Source organism: Piliocolobus tephrosceles, chromosome 7, assembly GCF_002776525.5.
Source record: "Piliocolobus tephrosceles isolate RC106 chromosome 7, ASM277652v3, whole genome shotgun sequence".
Taxonomy (NCBI): Eukaryota; Metazoa; Chordata; class Mammalia; order Primates; family Cercopithecidae; genus Piliocolobus; species Piliocolobus tephrosceles.
Window position 1 is genome coordinate 2,521,380 of NC_045440.1, and position 8,240 is coordinate 2,529,619.

Genomic DNA, 8,240 nt, shown 5'->3' on the forward strand with positions numbered 1-8,240 from the left:
TTTTTTCCTATTCTGCTATCTCTGAAATTTTATTTTTCACCCTAAGTTTAACTAATTATGAATATATTCCTTTCTTTTGAATTCTAGTTTAGCTTAGCCTCTCCCACATCCCAAACAGATAAAAACCTGATTGCTAGGCTGGTCACGGTGGCTCATGCCTGTAATCCTAGCACTTTGGGAGGCCGAGACCAGCGGATCACTTGAGCCCAGGAGTTCGAGACCAGCCTGGCCATCATGGTGAAACTCTATCTCTACAAAAAATACACAGATTCGCTGGGCAAAGTGGCACATGCCTGTAGTCCCAGTTACTCGGGAGTCTGTGTTGGGAGGATCACTTGAGCCCAGGAGGCAGAGGTTGCAGTGAGCTGAGGTCACACCACTGCACTCCAGCCTGGGTTACAGATTGCTGTCCATTACTCACCATCAGGTGCTATTTTTCAGCAACTGCTTTTTCTGTCTTTCCCCTACCTATGTATACTTTTTTTTCTGCCATCAAAAGATGTATCCGTGAATGAGATAATCCCACTGAAGACTCCATATCTACTGTTCAATAGTAAAGCAGGCATTATAGAAGTATACACAAACAGCATTATTCCAATAGAGTGAACACAGATGGAAATTCTATGACCTAAGAGAAACAAGATTTAGATGAGTCAAGCAGAATATTAAACCAGGTGATAAATTGTTTCATGTATTCATTGTTAAATATGATTTATGTGATGTTAATATTCCCATTCAAATAAATAGATGAGTTTATTTGGGGTTGCTAACTAAATACAATAAGGTCAGGAACATAATTAGTATTACGAATGGCATTTATTTTCATGTAATCTGGGGTTACAGATTATAATTCTTAACATTATCCAGCTGTCTGATAAAATTGTGCCATTGTTCACAGTAGACACCTAACAAAAAGTGTAGCTGGATAGGAAAACTCACATCAGTGCAACTCACATCCGTGCACATCAGTGCATCAGTCCACAACATTCTTCTTCATGCTTCTGTTTTTTAATCTTAACTTCTTGATGTAGAGCAGAGAACCATTGAGAAGTGGAGGTGGACCAACATGATATGTCAGATGTCCATCACATGCCATGTGTCCCCTAAATAATGGCCTCCTGGATTGGGAGACATAAGAAATACCTCATCTGGTCTCCCAATGGCCAGTTACTCATAGAAAGTAGTGATGTTCAGACTTATTCAAAATGCATCTGTTGTATCTATCAGTACAAAAAAAAATGACAATAAAATAAGGAAGCCTCTGCTGGATAGAGATTTTTTAAAACCAAATTGCCAGCCAGGCGCAGTGGCTCATGCCTGTAATCCCAACACTTTGGGAGGCCGAGGCGGGTGGACCACGAGGTCAGGAGTTCCAGACCAGCCTGGCCAACATGATAAAACCCCATCTCTACTAAAAATACAAAAATTAGCTGGGCGTGGTGGTGCGTGCCTGCAATCCCAGTTACTGGGGAGGCCGAGGCGGGAGAATGGCTTGAACCCAGGAGGCAGAGGTTGCAGTGAGCCGAGATCGTGCCACTGTACTCCAGTCTAGGTGACAGAGCAACACTCTGTCTCGAAAAAAAAAACAAAAAAAAAAACTAAATTGCCTGAAACTGTACTGGAAAACCATGTGTGGAAATGCATTCAATCAACTGGAAATTGCTTTTTTCCCCTCCAGCAGAAAGTAGGAAAAGTACTTAACATTAAGTATTTATGAAGTGTGGATTTATACCGACCAATGTTGAGCTCCAAACATGAAAGGCCACATGCCATTACCTAATCTTCTGTGGCTAAACACAATTCCATGAGGAATGCGCTATATCACAGTGGAAAGAGCAAAGCTTGGGGTCAAACAAACCTGGGCTTGAAAGTCACATCTCTGATTACTAGTTGGCTAATCTTGATAGATATGCTTCCCAGCCTAAAATTTTGACTTTAGTGTAGCACTGTCAGGAGGATTAAAAGCCTAGATGTTTTATAAGCAATCTTTGAATGTTAGATCCATTCTCTTACGTGGCATGCATAAAGTGTTAACATGAACTCACAGCCACTATTGATAGCTTTCCCCTCACAATTTCCTTTGTGACAAAGATAGGGGCTGGGAATAAATATCCATCATTCTGCACATAACGGGAATCTAAAGCAAAGAAACATTAGGTTTAATTCTTTCCTCATCTGATAATTCAGGATTCTTTATAAACTCTATCTCTAAACTATTGTTGATCACAGTTATGTCGTATCTTATTTTCATAAGTGTTTTCACAAAAATAATATCCTGGACGAGTACAGTGGCTCACTCACACTTATAATCCCAGCATTTTGGGAAGCTGAGGTAAGAGATTGCTTGATCCCAGAAAATCAAGATCAAAGATGAGCCTGGGCAACAAAGTGAGACCCGGTCTATACACACACACACACACACACACACACACACACACACACAGTATACCCAAGTACTACAAAAATGGGAGCACATAGCACTCTCTTAGGCTATACCATTGACACACAAAAAAAGCCACCAACTCAAAGGACACCAATCTTTTGGGCTGTGTTCTGATGTTTGCTTTCTTATCCTATGGGGGTCGCATGGACACTCTGAAAATTACACAATCAGGAACTTGCACAAGTTCCATATTTCAACTAGAACTGGTGTGTCATTCCATCTATATACTTCCCATTGATCTTCCACCATATTTGGTATTCTGGTAGTATTTCTACTAAGTCTAGTTATTCTTTGATCCCCTTTTCAAATCCATAAGCACAAGCCAGAGCTGTGGTTTGGCTGAGGCAGTGTCATTTCCTCATTTTGGTCTCACCAAAACATAATTAGTTATTTTTATGTCAGAAATGCCTGTGGTGCCAAGGGCCCAGATTTCTCTATAAAAGCGTTGCGTTCTCTTAGTGTTGAAGTTCCATCTAGAAACCCAGATGAATATTTTTTTACAAAACCACAGATGGGCAATGATGCTAACAGCTGCAATCGTACTAACAACCTTGTATCAGAAAAAGCTTTACAAAAAAAAAAGGCAAAACAACTTATTACAAGACAGCAAAATTACAGTAATTTAAAGCTATCCTCTATATCAGTTTCCTAGCAACTCCCCCATGGAAGTTTTAGTAGCTTTATAAGATAGCTCTTACATACCAGGGTCATCTGGCTGCTGCTCCAAAGACATCTGTAGCCTGTACTGAGATAACTTGGATTTTCTCTGGCTATCGTCTGTACACTTATGAGTAGTTGGTTTAATGTGAAGTGTTAGTTCCAGGCACAGAGTTAGTTCCGGGCAGAGAGGTGGTTAAGAGTGTGGATTTCACATACAGACTGCTTGGATACGAATCCTAGCTTTGTCATTAACCAGCTTCATATGACTAAAGGATGTAACATCATACATTTTAACAGGAATAAATAAAAATCTATTTGCTGTGCTTTAAAAAAAGAAGATAAACAAGTTTTCCCACCAAGAATGTTCCTTTCCTTGTAAGCTTTTTTTCAAAAGTAATTAAAATAACACATGCATACCCCATTATGGATTTGCATATGACTGTATCACTCAAAAGAGATAGACACCTGCCCTCCCCCAAAGTCATAACCATGTTTAGAAAAGCCTCAGGAAGTCCTGAAATGCATTGATATGGAAGGGTATAACTAGCCAACAGTGAATATATAATGATGTAATGGCTTATGTAGATGGATATAGCTAATCAGAGTAGAGCAGATGCAACTGCAAACCAAGAGACTGCAAGGCACCCAGAGGGCTCTCCCTCCCCACTCAGAACAGGGGGACACCCATCAAGCCATGATGAATGTGGATTCCTGCCACTGCTTGAGGGGTTGTGACTACCACATACTGACCGTGAGGTGACTCCAACCAGTGGCAAAGACTGGGGCAAAGACCTCTGCCAGCAGAGACTATCAGAACTACCAGCTGAGAATGAGTGGCAGCCAAGCAGTGAGAGGCATTAATGAATCCCTAAACACATGGTATGTGCCTTCCACCCACTATCTCCTTTTACTTGCTTGCTGTTGTTACTTGGCTTGTTGAAAGAAGGAAATGAGTGAAAGCTGTTTAAGTGGTGTATGCGTGTAATTTCTCTTGGTATTACCTATTCCTCCATATCCGGAACCTAGGTCTTTTGATGCTGAGTTGCTCAGAATAAAATATTGTACAATCCAGGATAAGTCATTTAACCTCTGGTATGGTTTGGCTGTGTCCACACTCAAATCTCATGTTGAATTATAGTTCCCTAGTCTCCGCATGTCATGGAGGGACCTGGTAGAAGGTAATTTAGTCATGGGGGTGGTTGGGTAACCCTCATGCTGTTCTCATGATAATGAGTGAGTTCTCATGAGATCCGATGGTTTTATAAGGGGCTTTTCCCCATTTTGCTCTGCATTTCTCCTTGCTGCCAGCATGTGAAGGACACATTTGCTTCCCCTTCCATCATGATTTTAAGTTTCCTGAGGCCTCCCCAGCTCTGTGGAACTGTGAGTCATTTAAACCTCTTTCCTTTATACATTACCCAGTCTCTGGTATGTCCTTATAGCAGTGTGAGAACAAACTAATACAACCTCTTTGTAAACTCACCTGCAAAGTAGAGACACGAAATAGAGACATTAATAGTTGTTCTGATAAATAAATAAGTTAATATATGCCAAGTGCATTAAACAGTTTCTGGCATGTGATAGATGGAATGTAAGTGGCAGCTGTTATTGTTATCAAGAACGGGGATGGGATATACTTTGTATAAAGGTTGCCTAAGAGACACTAGTCTTGTCTGCCTAACAACAAGCACGTCTCCTTTTACTCAATACTGTTGTTATTTGGCTGCCCAGGCATGCTGCTGCTTTTGCTTTACAGTGTCTTAAAGGAAGTTCTAATAAGCTTGGAAATAAAAAGAGCCTGTTATATTAAGGGAAATGCAAATAGTCCCTTCTGGCTGTGGTCAGGATTTAGAAGAGGCAGAAACTCTACAAAGGAAGGTACCTCAGCCTGAGGTAGGCAGGTTTCTCTCAAACATACCCTGCCCCACAGTGCTCAGAAACCATCTCTGTTGTGTGGGAAAGCACCACACCTCAAGAAAAACCAACACAGCCATCATTCCTGAAGTCCTTGTGGTCCAGGATGTTTGCAGAGGGAACATCCCACAGAAGATGAATTTACAACCTTGAATCACCACACATGTGAGAGGGCCAACAACATGAGAGAAAAACAGAAAACCTAAAAGAATCAAAGACTACAGATAATACAGCAATCCACAATTTACTTTTATATCCACATTTAAGGTGGGCAGAATAATGGCACCTCAAAGATTCCCAAGTCCTAATCTCTGGAAGCTGCAGATACGTTACATTTTGTGGCAAAGTGGAAATAACATTAAAGATGGAATTTAAGGTTGTTAATCAACTGACTTTAGAACAGGGAGACTTTCCTGGATTATGTGGGTGAGCCTAATGTAATCATCAGCGTCCTTATAGGTACAAAAGGGAGACAGAAAAGGAGGTTCAGAGTAATACCCTGCGAAGACTCAACCAGCCAGTGCTGGCTTTGGAGATGATAGAAGAAGCCACAAGCCAAGGAATGTGAGCGGTCTCTGGAAGTTGCAAAAAAAAAAAAAAAGGAAACAGATTCTTTCCTAGAGCCTCCAGAAAATAACTCAATCCTGCTAACACCTTGATTTTAGCCCAGTGGTACCCACGCCAGATTTATGACTGTGGAACTGTAAAATATATTTGTGTTAAGCTACTATGTTTGTGATAATTTATTACAGCAGCAAAAGAAAACTAACACATGGCTTCTTTGGAAAATCAGGTGATATGAAGCCATCAGCCTATTTTTATACAGGACAACAGACCAAAGTGGCATAGTTTCTGCCACTTGGTATTACCAGAGGGCAATTATTCTGCATCATTCCTTTTGTTCATTTACATCTTTCTGGCTTTACTCAGTTGAGAGGTTGGGTATATTAGCTCCCTATAGCTGCTATAACAAATGACCACAGTGTCTTGAAACAGTACAATACAAATGTATTATCCTACAGTTCTGGGGCAGAAGTTTGGAGTCAGTTTCACTGGGCTAAAGTCAAGGCATCAACAATGTTGGCATCTTATGGAGACTTTGGGGAGAATTTTCTTCTGGGAGCTTTGAGTGGAGAATCTGTTTCCTTGACTTTTTCAGCTTCTAGTGGCTGCCTGTATTCTTTGGCTTGTGACCTTTTCCTACAGCCTAAAAGCACATCACTCAACTCTGCTTCCATCCTATCATCTTCTGTTTGACCCTGACTACTCCTACTGCACTCTTAAAAGGACCATTGTGGTCAGGCCCAGTGGCTCACGCTTGTAATCCCAGCACTGTGAGAGGCCAAGGTGACAGCATCACTTGAGCCCAGGAGTTTGAGACCAGCCTGGGCAACATGGCAAAAACCCGTGTCTACAAAAAATACAAAAATTAGCCAGGCCTGGTGGTGCACCCCTGCAGTCCCAGCTACTTGGGAGGCTGAGGTGGGAGGATCACCTGAGCCTGGAGAGGTAGATGCTGCAGTGAGCCAAGATCACACCACGGCACTCCAGCCTGGGTGACAGAGTGAGACCCTGTCTCCAAAACTGATGGTGACATTGGACCCACCCAGATAATCCAGGATAATGTCCCATCTCAAACTCCTTAATCACATCTACAAAGTCCCTTTTGCCCTATAAGGTAGCATTTGTGGGTCCCAGGAGTGAGGATGTGGACATATTCAAGGGCCCACTATTCAGACTACTACAATGAGATGCCATGGCATGCCTTATATGAAGAGGAGAGAGATGCCTGTCCTAGGGGGCAAATTTGGGTTGGTTTAGCACATGGAAAGACAAAGCAGATGATAAAGCACCATATTCAGTCAGAGAGCTGTAATAGAGTCAGTACTGTCCTTGTGGATAATTTAATCCGCTAGGACTCTGATCACCCTTTTCTTCTACAAGACATCACACTGGTCCATTACATTGATGATGACATTATGCCGATTAGATCTAGTGAGCAAGAAGTAGCAACTATGCTAGAGTCATTGGTAAAACATTGACATAATAATAAAGGGTGAGAAAGTGAATTCAACAAAAATGTGGAGACTTCTACCCTAGTGACATTTCTAGGGGTCCAGGGGTGTAGAGCATGTCAAGATATCTCTTGTAACATGAAGGAAAAGTTGCATATGGCCCTTTCTTCAACTCAAAAAGAGTCGAACCCTCTTAGTGAAACTCTGAGGATTTTGGAGGCAACGTATTCCTCATTAGAATGTGTCACTCCAGCCTATTTACTGAGTAACCCCCAAAAGCTCCTAGTTTTGAACACAGAGCAAGAGAAGGCCCTGCAGCAGATGCAGGCTGTCATGCAAGGTGCTCTGCCACATGGGCTACGTGATCCAGCAGATTTAATGGTGCTTGAGGTATCAGTGGCAGAGCGGGATGCTGTCTGCACCTTTCGCAGGCCCCTCTAGGTGAATCACAGTGCAGCTGCTTGGGATTTTGGAGCAAAGTCCTGCCATCCTCTGTGGATAACTACTCTCCTTTTGAGAAATTTGCTTGCTATTAGGCTTTCAGTACTAGAGATCTACCCATGATCACCCATGAACACCTACCCATGATCACCAAGTTACCGTCAGACCTGCACTGCCCATCATGAGCTGAGTATTGTCTGACCCACCAAGCCATGAAGTTGTGCATCCACAGCAACACTCCATCAACAAATGGAAGTGACAGTTATGAGATCAGGCTCAACAGGCCCTGAGGGCACAAGTAAGTTAAATGAGGAAATGGCCCATGTGCCCATAGCTCTCACTTTTCCTACGTTATTTTCTCTCTCCCAGCCCAAATTTTTGGCATCATGGGGTGCTCCCTAAAATCAGTTGACCGAAGAGGAGGACATTTGAGTCTGGTTTATAGATGTTTCTTCAGGATATGCAGGCACTATCTGAAAATGGACAGCTGCAGCACTGCAGCCCCTCTCTGGGACATCCCTGAAGGCCAGTGGTGAAGGGATATCCTCCCAGAGGGCTGAACTTCAGACAGTAAACCTGGCTGTTCATTTTGCTTGGAAGGAGGAATGGGCAAATGTGTAGTTACATACCAATTCGTGAACTGTGGCCAACGGTTTGGCTGAATAGTTAGAGCCTTAGAAGGAACTAGTTGAAAAATTAATGACAATGAAGTCTGGTTTTTTGTTTGTTTGTTTGTTTGTTTGTTTGTTTGTTTGTTTGTTTGTTTG

The 8,240-nt window shown here is 42.2% G+C and overlaps 1 long non-coding RNA gene across 1 annotated transcript in view; it reads left to right on the forward strand.

Annotated features, from left to right (window-relative positions):
* The first annotated feature begins 3,735 nt into the window (after positions 1-3,735).
* Positions 3,736-8,240, forward strand: part of LOC111551349 — an 83,978-nt gene continuing 79,473 nt past the window's right edge. The window contains exon 1 of the long non-coding RNA XR_002734332.1: positions 3,736-3,982. This is a non-coding gene — a long non-coding RNA (uncharacterized LOC111551349). The remainder of the gene's footprint in view (positions 3,983-8,240) is intronic.